Source organism: Rhinatrema bivittatum, chromosome 7 (genome assembly GCF_901001135.1).
Source record: "Rhinatrema bivittatum chromosome 7, aRhiBiv1.1, whole genome shotgun sequence".
NCBI classification, from domain to species: domain Eukaryota; kingdom Metazoa; phylum Chordata; class Amphibia; order Gymnophiona; family Rhinatrematidae; genus Rhinatrema; species Rhinatrema bivittatum.
Window position 1 is genome coordinate 191,781,682 of NC_042621.1, and position 12,193 is coordinate 191,793,874.

Here is a 12,193-nt window from a genome sequence, read left to right on the forward strand (position 1 = left end):
TCCGGAGTCAATAAAGGCGAGTGTGTTGAAAGACCCTCCAGGATATTCTAGTGTCACTGGTACAGTACATTGAGGAGCAGCATTAGCACAGCCTAGGAGTAGCTCCTCAGTTTTGCCTAGGGCTGGGTGTTTTCCGGACGCTGTTTGCATTTGGCTAGGAAGTGACCCTTGCTGCCACAGTATAAACATAGACTCAAGGCCCAACACCTTCGTCTCTCCTCCACAGTTAAAGGCGTGCGACCCAACTGCATACGTTCTTCTATAGAAGAGTCGGAGTGTGTTGCCCCAGGACTTGACGAGGTTGTCAAGGGTCTAGTGAAGACAGGTGCCAAGGATATGGGTCGACGTGGCGGACATCCCTCCCTTACTCTTTGCTGAAGTTGACGGTCGATCCGGCCAGCAAGGTCAATTACTCCGTTGAGGTCGTCCGGAATGTCCCTAGCTGCCAACTCGTCCTTAATGCGCGGTGACAGACCCTCCAGAAAAACTCCCCGGAGACTGTCTTCACACCACCCTACTTCCATAGCAAGGGTGCGAAATTCAATTGCATAGTCTGACAGGGAGCGAGCTCCCTGTCTCAGCTGTAATAGCTCTGATGTAGCAGTGGGCAAGCGTGCAGGTTCATCAAATGCTTGCTTGAAATTAAGGACGAACTGCTGCAGATTACTTAATAAGGGATCCTGGCGCTCCCACATTGGTGATGCCCAGCTTAACGCCTTACCTTCCAAAAGTGGCAAGATATAGGCTATTTTCACAGAGTCCTAGGGGAACTGACCAGGGAGAAGAAAGAAACTGATGTAGCGTTCAAAAATCCCCAGCAGCCTTTGGCCTCTCCTGCGTAGCATGAGAGCGCGGGCAATTGAGTGGGAGCAGTAATGTTCACAGTAGGAGCCGGAGGCGGTAAAGGTGGTGGCTCTGGTGGAGTGGCATCCAGGCGATTTGCCAGCCTCACGACGGTGGCAGCCAGAACGTCAAGACAATGTTGCTGCTGTTGCAAGCATTGGGCCATTCCCAGAATGGCTTGCAGACCAGAGATATCCGCCGGGTCCATGGCCTAGCAAACTGTTGCAAACTGTTGCGGACTGGACAACAGTGGAGGAAGATGGTTGGAAGAGAGAGCTCCACGGAGATGAGACAGGCCGGGAGGCGATACCAAGATGAACGCAGGAACAGAATCTTCACCCTGGAGATCCGAGATCCCCCCGGGAGGAGCCCTTGAGGATCCGGACCGCTAGGACTTAAGCGGCAGAAGCGAGTCCTGAAGAGAAGATGGAATCTTCACCCTGGAGATCCGAGATCCCTCCGGGAGGAGCCCTTGAGGATCTGGGCCGCTGGAACTTAGGCGGCAGAAGCGAGTCCTGAAGAGAAGATGGAATCTTCACCCTGGAGATCCGAGATCCCGCCGGGAGGAGCCCTTGAGGATCCGGACTGCTGGGACTTAGGCGGCAGTAGCGAGACCAAAGCGAAGACGGAGCAGGAGTCGAGACAGGTGACAGACACGGAGTATCAGAGGTGAACTGGGATCAGGAACCAAGAAGACAAGCCGAGAAGAATCCGGAAGATGAGTGGGATCAGGAACAGCAGAACCAGGATCAGAAACACAGCAGGACCAGGATCAGTAACACAGCAACTGGTGCCTCCAAGGAGAGAACCTTGTTGCTAGGCAACTTCCTTAGCCAGACGCTGGGCTTAAATACCTTGCCGGCATCTGACGTCATCAAGGAGGCGGGCTGGAGCTTCCTACAGTTGAGTCTTTAAAACAGTCTCCCTCGCGCGCGAGCACGCATACCCCTGGGATGGGTGGAGTCAGAATCAGGACTCGGCAGCGTCTCCCTCGTGGTGACGCCGCCGCCGAGAGGCCAGGTAGGGCAGAGAAACACCGGACCCCGTTGCAGGCCACGATGAGAGAGGAAGGTAAGGGCCCGGTCGCAAGTCTAACGACCAGGACCGCAACATTAGTCACCCTTCTTTGAACCTTTTCTAATTCTGCTGTTTCTTTTTTGAGATGTGATGACCAGAATTACACACTGTACTCAAAAGTGTGGTCTCACCAGGGAGCAATACAGAGGCATTATGACACCATCTGTTTTATTCTCCATTCCTTTTCTAATAAATCCTGCCACATACTGAGCTGAGGATTTCAACATATCCACGATGATGCCTAGATCATTTTCCTGGGTGATAACTTTTAATGTGGAACCTTGCATCATGTAGCTATAATATGGATTGCTCTTCTTTTCTTGAATCACTTGGCACTTGTCCACATTAAATGTCATCTGCCATTTAGATACCCAGTCTCCCAGTTTTGCAAGATCCTCCTGCAATTTCTTACAATCTTCTTGTGATTTAACAACTCTGAATAGTTTTGTATCATCACCACAAATTTAATCATCTTACTCATGTTTCCATCTCTAGACAATTATAAGTATGTTAAAAAGTAGCGGTCCCTTGGACACTCCATTATTCACCTCTCTCCATTAAGAAAATTGACCATTCCCTGTACGTACCCGGATCAGTCCAGACCATGGGTTGAGCCTCCTGTCCAGCAGATGGAGACAGACTAAAACTGAAAGGGTATCCCATATCAGGACAGAGCTACCCTGCAGCCCTTCAGTATTTGTCTGTCTCCAGCAGATGCCAGACAGTTCACCCTTCGGTTCCCTGTTAGCTTGCTCTTACCCTACAGGGTTCCTTCTTTTCTTGGGGGCAAGCTCAAGCAAGTATTAATTGGCTTTAATTCTCTGTAAAAAAAAGAAAAGGATTTTAAATTGTGTCACTTTATTTGACTGTGTTAGGGAGACAGTTCTGTCTCCCTCGCTCTTGGGGTGCCTAGGGGGGCTTGCCCCTTGACTTGTTCAGCCTAGGCTCCTTTCCCGGTGACCCTCTTGTTTGGGGCAATACTGGTGGTGCCAGTCCCTCCCTCTTAGCCTTCTGCCTTGTCCCGAGACGTTCATCCCGCAGGTGAGTTTTCAGGGACGCTTTATTCCCCTGTCATAGTTAAAAAAAAAAAAAAAAATCAAACAAAGAGACGATTTTTGAGAGGCGGAAAGGTTTATTTGGCATTTTTTGGCTGTTAGGGAGAGAGAAGGGTTCGATCTCCTGCACTTCTCCCCGGGAGGGGCTCCCTGCTCAGCTGTTTTCTATTTGCCTCACATCTGTGCTGAGCTATTCATGCTGCGTTCAAATCTCTGTCTCGCTTGTGGAGAGCCGGCCTCCCGGCTCTCCCGAGATGGTTTGTGCTCCGGATGTCTGCCGGGTGGGGAGGGCCCCTCCTCGGCAGCGCCGAAAACTTCAGCCTGGGATCGTGCTCCCCGACGTGTGGCCAGGCCGCTCCTGACCCGACAAACTGCGGGAACGGCGGCCATCTTGGGAATTAGTCTCGATGCCAATTCTGCTTTACAGGGGGCAGAGGAGCAGGACCTGCACGTTTACCCCCTGATTTGAGCCTGGTGCACTCTCAGGGAGATGTCCCGGACCCCCCCTCGCCCCCTCTCCCCCCCGTGGGAAAATCATCTCGGGCCCGATTTTCTTCTGAATTTGTGCTCCTGTTGCACAAATCATATTTGGCTAGCCTGCAAGAGGATGAGGGTCCCCCCCCCCAAGATTCCTCGGATGCCCGCTCCACTACCCCCTACGGTAGCAGATGCGCAGGGCCCCGTCAGGGTGCGGGTGGTCCCGGGTGCCCCCTCCCTCTGGATCCGCCGCAACCTCCCGCGGATCCCCTTCAGGATACTGATGAGGATTTTTCTACGCAGGTCCCCCCACTCGAGGGCGATGATCCCCGCATACTCCGTCTATTTCAGCGGGAAGAGCTGGAGCCCCTCATCCCTTTCATTCTACAGGAATTGGGGATTGACGCTCCCCTGGAGGACACGGTGACGGCTGCGATGCCGGCTAACGTGGACCCGGTCCTGGCGGGACTTAGGGCACTCCCACGCACGTTTCCCTTCCATCCCATGCATAAGTTACTTCTTTTATGGGAATGGGAAGCTCCAGACATGGGTCTCCGGTTCGGGAGAGCTATGGATAAGCTCTACCCACTCCCCGAAGATTGCCTGGACCTGCTGAAGATTCCCAAAGTGGACTCTTCTGTCTCTGCGGTCACCAAGCATACCACGATCCCAGTGGTGGGCGCTACAGCTTTGAAGGATGTTCAAGACCGCAAGCTCGAGTTTTTTCTGAAGCGGATCTTTGAGGTCTTATCTTTAGGGGTCCGGGCAACAATCTGCAGCAGTCTCATGCAGCGGGCAAGCCTTAGGTGGGTTCAACAATTACTCAGCACCCAGGATCTCCCGTCTGCAGAGGCGGAGCTGGCGGAACGGTTAGAGGGCACCATTGCATATGGCGCGGATGCCCTGTATGACTTGCTTCGCATACAGGCCAAAGCAATGGTTTCCGCAGTCTCAGCCAGACGCCTCCTAGGGCTAAGCAATTGGTCCGCTGACTCTTCGTCTAAGGCTCAGCTGGGCACACTTCCTTTTAAGGGTAAGTTGCTTTTTGGTGAGGATTTGGAACAGCTTATTAAATCTTTGGGTGAAAACAAGGTTCATAAGTTCCCGAAGGACCACCCTAAACAGTCTAAGTCTTTCTTCCCGATGCGTACCCGCTTCCGGGGACAACGCCGGTACAACAACAGGGCCTGCGGTTCTTTTCCAAGAGGAGGCACTTCCAGGTCCCAGTCATGGTCTCATTCCTTTTGGGGCCGCCATGCCTTCCGAGATGGTAATCAGCAACACCCGGCCGCCAAGTCCGCCCCACAATGAGATCCAGCCAGTCCATTCCTCCACACGAAACTTAGGTGGGCGTCTTTCTCTGTTTTGCAAGGAATGGGCCAAAATCACATCTGATCAATGGGTGCTTGAGGTGATAGAAAACTGTTAGAATTTGCCCAGGACCTACCGGATCTTCATCTCGTTTCTCCTTGCGGTTGCCTAAAGAGGCCTGCGGTCTGTCAAACCCTAGCCAGGCTCCAGGAACTTGGGGCAATAGTCCCAGTACCAGTGCAGGTACAAGGCGCCGGCCAGTATTCCATTTCCTTCGTCGTGCCCAAGAAAGACAATGCCTTCCATCCAATTCTGGACATCAAGTGAGTCAACCAAGCTCTCAGGGTACCCCATTTCTGAATGGAGACCCTGAGGGCGGTGATAGCGGCGGTCCGTCCAGGCGAATTTCTAGCCTCCCTTGACTTGACAGAGGCTTACCTTCACATACCGATTCGACGAGAGCATCAGAAGTATCTTCGATTCCACATCCTGGACCAACACTTCCAGTTCCGGGCTCTACCCTTCGGCCTTGTCACCGCTCCCCGCACTTTTATCAAGATCATGGTGGTAGTGGCGGCTGCACTCCGCCGAGAAGGAATTCTAGTCCACCCTTATCTGGACGACTGGCTCATGCGGGCCAAGTCATTAGCTCTTTGCGGTCGAGCAGTCGACAGGGTCCTTGCTCTCCTTACTTCGCTCGACTGGGTAATCAACTTCCCCAAAAGCAATCTCCAGCCCTCCCAGGTCCTGGAATTCCTGGGAGCCCGCTTCGATACCCAGGTCGGAAAAGTATTTCTCCCAGACGCCCGGGCGCTTAAGCTCACCGATCAAGTGCGCAGCTTTATTTCCCTGCCGCTTCCCATGGCGTGGGATTACCTGCAGGTTCTGGGGACCATGGCCTCCACTATTGACCTGGTCCCCTGGGCTTTTGCGCATATGCGTCCATTACAGAAAGCGTTATTATCCTGCTGGTAGCCAGTGTCCGAGCAGTTCCAGGAGACCCTACCTCTCTCCGACTCTACCATTTCAGACATACAATGGTGGCTGTCACTGGCACATCTCCTGAAGAGGATGCCCCTCCTGACTCCCTCATGGGTCATAGTCACAACGGATGCCAGTCTCTCCGGGTGGGGGGGCGGTCTGTCAATCTCACACTACTCAAGGACACTGGTCCCCAGTCCAGTCCCTTTGGCATATTAATCGTCTGGAAGCCCGTGCAGTGCGCCTGGCTCTCAAGGTTTTTCTTCCGCTAATCCTCCGCAAAGCGGTACGCGTTCTCTCCGACAATTCCACCATGGTGGCCTATATCAACCGTCAGGGAGGTACCCAAAGTCGTCTGTTGACACAGGAAGCCAGCCAGATCTTCACCTGGGTGGAGAGGCACTTGGATCATCTAGCTGCCTCCTACATAGCTGACAAGGAGAATGTTCATACCGATTTCCTCAACTGCCAACATCTCAATCCCGGCGAGTGGGAGTTGTCCGACGAGGCAATGGCTCTGATTGTTCGCAGGTGGGGTCCCCCTCACCTGGATCTGATGGCAACTTTGGGCAACGCCAAGGCTCCCAGATTCTTCAGCCGCTGGAGGGAGCATTGCTCGGAGGGAGTGGATGCGCTGACCCTCCCTTGGCTTTATGACATTCTCCTCTACGTGTTTTCGCCTTGGCCACTAGTGGGAAAAATTCTCAGAATAGAGCTTCACCGGGGACCAGTCATTCTCGTGGCCCCCGAGTGGCCTCGCAAGCCATGGTTCGCGGATCTTGTAAATCTGGCGACGGACGTTCCTCTTCACCTCGGCCATCTCCCCGGTCTTCTGCGGCAGGGCCCCGTATTTTTTGACCAGGCGGATCGCTTCTGTCTAGCGGCATGGTGTTTGAACGGCGCCGATTGAGGAGAAAGGGTTATAAAGAAGAGGTTATCTCTACTCTGCTTCGGGCTCATAAGCAGTCTACGTTCCTGACCTATGTCCGTGTCTGGAAAGTTTTTGAGAATGCCTGCGCGAAATTGGGTGTTTCAGCTCATTCGCCTTTGGTTTCTATGATTCTCACTTTCCTTCTGTTATTGTTTGTAAGGATTTGGGTGGACCCCTGGACTCTGAGGCTGCTGACCACGCCCACGGGGGGAAGTCCTTTGAGGGGCCACAGGTCAGGCTCAGCTTTAGGACACCCACACAGTTAGACCTTTTATTAAACAGTATTGAGGAGCCACCAGAGGTGGCGGTAGTGAGCTGGGCTTGTAGTCCCTCAGGCTCTGGAACAGCGATCCCACAATGGTTGTGCTGTAGTGGAGAGAAACTGAGATCGTGAGTACAAGCAGTATATGCAGGATTCAGGAATAGAGCCTCGTTGGTATAGTACTCACACAGCGGTCTCTCGGTATTGAGCACAGGAGCTGAAGTAAAGGCAGGCCCTCGAGGAGCAAGTACCTGGTTCCAGGGAACAGCTCTGAGAGAAATAGATGGTAACTCACTGATGGTATAGGCAGCGGTGTCTTCCAGGCAGAAGAGAAGTCCAAGTAGTGAGTCCAGGAACATGGGCCCTCCAGGTTCCAGACAGCAACCTGAAAGAGAAGAGAGAGAGAGGCCCCCGAGGAGTGGGTACCCCAAATAGAGTAGCCCAATAGTGGAGGCAGAGTAGCTAGGTACGGAGAGTGAATCCCATCCATTAGGAAACCTTTGCTAACTCGACGGCTAGCAATCACGTAGGCTATTTGTATCCGGGATGCGTGATATCATTACAGGGGGGACACCCCTCAGGTTCGCGCCAAAGAAGGTACTTGAAGCAGGGCCGCGCGGCGTGTGCGCCCTAAGGCAATTGGACAGCATGTTGGGAGGCAGCGCCCAAGCCGGACCGGGGACGCCAGAGAGGACGGCAGGCAGATGCCGCGGCAGCCAAACGTCCGTCAACCGCAGGAGGAGTCGCCAGAGAGGTAAGGAGGGCGGAGTGGAGACATTGGGCAGTGACAATCATAACACCTTCAGTGGGGTCTCTCCAAGGGTCTTTCCGTCAGCTCGTTGCATGTCCAGGTTTCCACCCTCGGTTCCCTACTGGGCACCATCGAAGGTCATGCGGTGGCCTCTCACCCAGATGTCATCCGTTTCCTCAGGGTACTAAGTTCCTGAAGCTGCCCGTCCAGCCCACTTGTCCTTCGTGGAGCCTAAATTTGGTCCTATAGGTTCTTTGTGCGGCTCCTTTCGAACCTCTCCATCGGGCTACTCTCAAGGATTTGACACTCAAGACTGTCTTCCTAGTTGCCATTTGCTCTGCCAGGAGGGTGTCGGAGATTCAAGCACTGTCCTGTAAACCTTTTCTGCGGTTCTCGGATTTGGGCGTCTCTCTCAAAACTGTACCTTCTTTCTTGCCGAAGGTTGTTTCCTCTTTTCACGTAAATCAGTCGGTAGAACTCCCCGCTTTTTCTCCTGAGGATGTAGCAGGGCCCGGGGACAGTGACCTTCGCTGCCTGGATGTTAAATGCATTTTACTGCGTTACCTCCAGGTTACCAATGACTTCTGGGTCTCGGATCATCTTTTTGTTCTGTGGAGTGGTCCAAATAGGGGCAACCAAGCTTCTAAGACTACGATCGCTCGGTGGTTGAAGGAGGCGATTTCTTCAGCCTATATCTGCAAGGGCCGGGCGGTTCCTGATGGCTTGAAAGCTCATTCCTTGTGTTCTCAGGCTACTTCTTGGGCGGAGAGTCAATCTGTCTCTCCGCAGGAAATATGCAGGGCAGCTTCGTGGAAATCCCTGCATACCTTTGCTCGTCATTACCGCCATGATGTACAGGCACCAATGTTTGGTTCCTTTGGTCGGCAAGTACTTCGAGCGGGAAGCTTTGGTACATCCCATGGTCTGGACTGATCCGGGTACGAACAGGGAAAGGAAAATTAGTTCTTACCTGTTAATTTTCATTTCTGTAGTACCACGGATCAGTCCAGATGCCCTCCTGTATTCGGTCTGCTCGAACTATTTACTGTTCTTTCCTTCTTATAGGAATATTTTTGTGTCTCTGCATGGCTCTCTTGGATTCTCATTACAAGCACTGGAAGCATCTTTCACAATGATCTGGGGTAGTCATGCAAGAGCGCTTAGTCACACAATTCATTCAATTGTTCTATTGTTTGATTGTTTTAACAAATTTAATAGTTATTCTGTTACTTGCTTGATCTTATGTCTTTACTGCTTTGACAATGGTTATACTGAAGGGCTGCAGGGTAGGCTCCGTCCTGATATGGGATACCCTTTCAGTTTTAGTCTGTCTCCATCTGCTGGACAGGAAGCTCAACCCATGGTCTGGACTGATCCGTGGTACTACAGGAACGAAAATTAAGAACTAATTTTCCTTTTAGCCGTACTCTCTGTTTTCTATCTTTTAACCAATTCTCAATCCACAATAGAACATTGCCTCCTAGCCCATCAATTTTTAATAACCTCGAGTCTCCCATGAGGAACCTTGTCAAATACTTTCTGAAAAATTCAGATATAATGTATCAACTGGTTTGCCTTTATCCATATGTTTATTCATGCATTCAAAAAATCTAGCAGATTGGTGAGGCAGGATTTCCTTTGGCTAAATTTATGTTGGCTTTGTCTTATTAAACTATGACTATATGTTCAGTAATTTTGTTCTTTATAATAGCTTCAATCATTTTTCCTGGCACTGATGTTAGGTTCACTGGTCTGTAGTTTCCTGGATCACCCCGGAACCTTTTTTTTTTTTTTTTTTTTTATTTAACTGTTTATTGAACATAAAGATATCAAACATATAAACCAACCATGTCAATATATTATGCCAATTCATACAATCACAATATATAAAAGTATAAGTGTTAATGCTAAGTCAATTTCACTATATCATTTTTATATTTCCCTGTCTCCAAACCTCATTCCCAGTCCTCCCCCCTACACCACTAAATCTGGAATGCCAGAAACTGTATGGCTCCCAAATGAATTGAAAAATTGGTAATTTTTCAGTTTGCATTGTCATCAGGTTTGCCATATAACATATATTGTCTAGTCTACTTTTGAATGAGTCCAATTTTGGAATGTCTTCTCTTCTCCAATGCACAGCTATTTCACATCTAGCAATTACTAGAATGTGAACCATAAGATATGATAGAGGTCTACAAAATCATGAAAGGACTTGAAAAAGTTAATGTAAATCAGTTATTTACTCTCGCAGATAATAGAAGGACTAGGGGGCACGCAATGAATTTAGCAAGTAGCTAATTTAAAACAAATCAAATAAAATTCTTTTTCACTCAGCGCATAGTTAAGCTCTGGAATTCATTGCCAGAGGATATAGTTACAGCAGTTAGTGTAACTGGGTTTAAGAAAAGGTTTGAATAAGTTCCTAGAGGAAAAATCCATAAACTGCTATTAATTAATAAGCAATAGTAGCTTGAGATTTCATGTTTGGGTACTTGCCAGATACTTGTGACTTGGACTAAGCACTGTTGGAAACAGGATACTGGGCTTGATGGATCCTTGGTCTGACCCAGTATGGCAATTCTTATGTTCAAGTTTCATTTGTTGCATTGGCACATCATTTGGTATTATCGATATTAGAGAGATTTTAGGATTGAAAGTTAATGTAATGTCAAGTATCTTAAAAATCATCTCTTGAACCTTGTCGCAAAAAGATTGAATTCTCCCACATTCCCACAAAACGTGCCAAAATATACCCACTGAACTACATTTTCACCAATATAGTTCTGAAACATTAGGATACATGTAATGCAAGTGATCTGGTGTCAAATACCAATGATACAAAATTTTGTAACTATTTTCTACTATCAAAGCTAAAATAGAGCTTCTTGCAGCCCTCACATAACACTGATTCCATTCAGTTTCTTCCAGCTCTCCACCTAGATCTGTTTTCCAATCTCAAATGTGTTTAGGATTATTACCCAATTCTGGAGGATACATTTAATATATTTTGGATATTAAGCCTCTTTCAGTTCCCTGTTTTGTACATAGCACTTCAAAAGCAGTAAGTGGCCTCTCTATTTCTTGAAAAATCATACTGTTGTATGTAAACTGTTTAACTTGAAGAAGGCTAAATCTCTCTCTTTCCATTAAGTTATATTGCTTTGCCAGTTGTTTTTAAAACAATAACCTGATTTTGCTGACATAATTGCCCCACATTTTTTATCCCTTTCTTTGCCCAATACTGCCGTACAGGGAACGACATATCACCCATATATACATCTATTTATTGCAATTGGTGAAAAGGGTGAAAAATACTGTATGCCTATTAAAACCTTTCTATATTTGTCTCAAATTTGGCAGGTATGGGCAACAAACAGATTTGCTATGCAGCTCCACTATCTTTTCGGTTGCGGTGCCCATACTAATGTTAGAAAGTTGTCCTTCTTTATCAGATTTTGCTCCAGTATACTTCAGGGTTAACTTCTATGTGTTTCTGCCATCCCATATAGCTTTCAATTGGGCTGCTATGAAATATAAGTACATAAGATATGCCATATGGGGTCAGAACAAGGGTCTTTCTAGCCCAGTGTCCTGTTTCCAACAGTGGCCAGTGTTAAGCGCCATGCCATTTTTTATGACGCTTATGGCCAGGGAGACAAGAACACTTAGATTTATATTGAAAGCATCATTTTTTATTGTACAAGATAAAGTATTCTTGGGAGATGATGCCATGCCTCTGACAAACAGACCACCAGCATCTCATCGTATACAGGAAGTGATCCTTCTTTTATAGATAACATACAATATTGTGGAAGATTCTAGTGTGCGTGACTGCCTTAGAGAATAATTTACATTGGTTGTCATGTCAACAGCATGATACGTTCATCCCTAGCTACTCCTGAGTATTTCTCCAAGGTGGGGCCCATTTACCATTACTTTTTAGGTAGTCTTTTGTTCTGTTAGAAACTTGCTGGTCCAAGTAATTAACACATCTGTGGCTATGTTTTATAGAAACCCCCTGAGAAAGATTGCCTCTGTAGTGTCCGTGTAGCCTGAAGTTCTCACCGTTGGCTTCTGTTTTGTGTGTCCCTATTATTAGTCATCACCATATGGAGCCAGCTTGACTGCCTGTACAGATATCCTGAGAATTCTGCAAGTCATGCTCAGCAAGTCACTTTGAGGTCACATAGGCTAAGAGAGCAGAGGATGCCGGGTCGGTTACCGTTCTCCATGTTGGTTTTCTGTTCAGGCACACTCATCATTTCCCTCTTGTGCCACTTACAAATGGCAAAAATGGCACATCCAAGCACCAGAGGGGAGGACAGAACCATGAGAAGCGATTATGTCAAATGGGCTGAATGTGTAGGCTAACAACTAACCCTTTGTGTGCATTGTGATCCTTCTAGATCCCCCCTAAAGTAAATGAGACTCATAGATAGCCATGCACTCTCTAAGTAACAAATAGCAGCATGACTAAGTTTCACTAAGTATTCGTTAGCTCT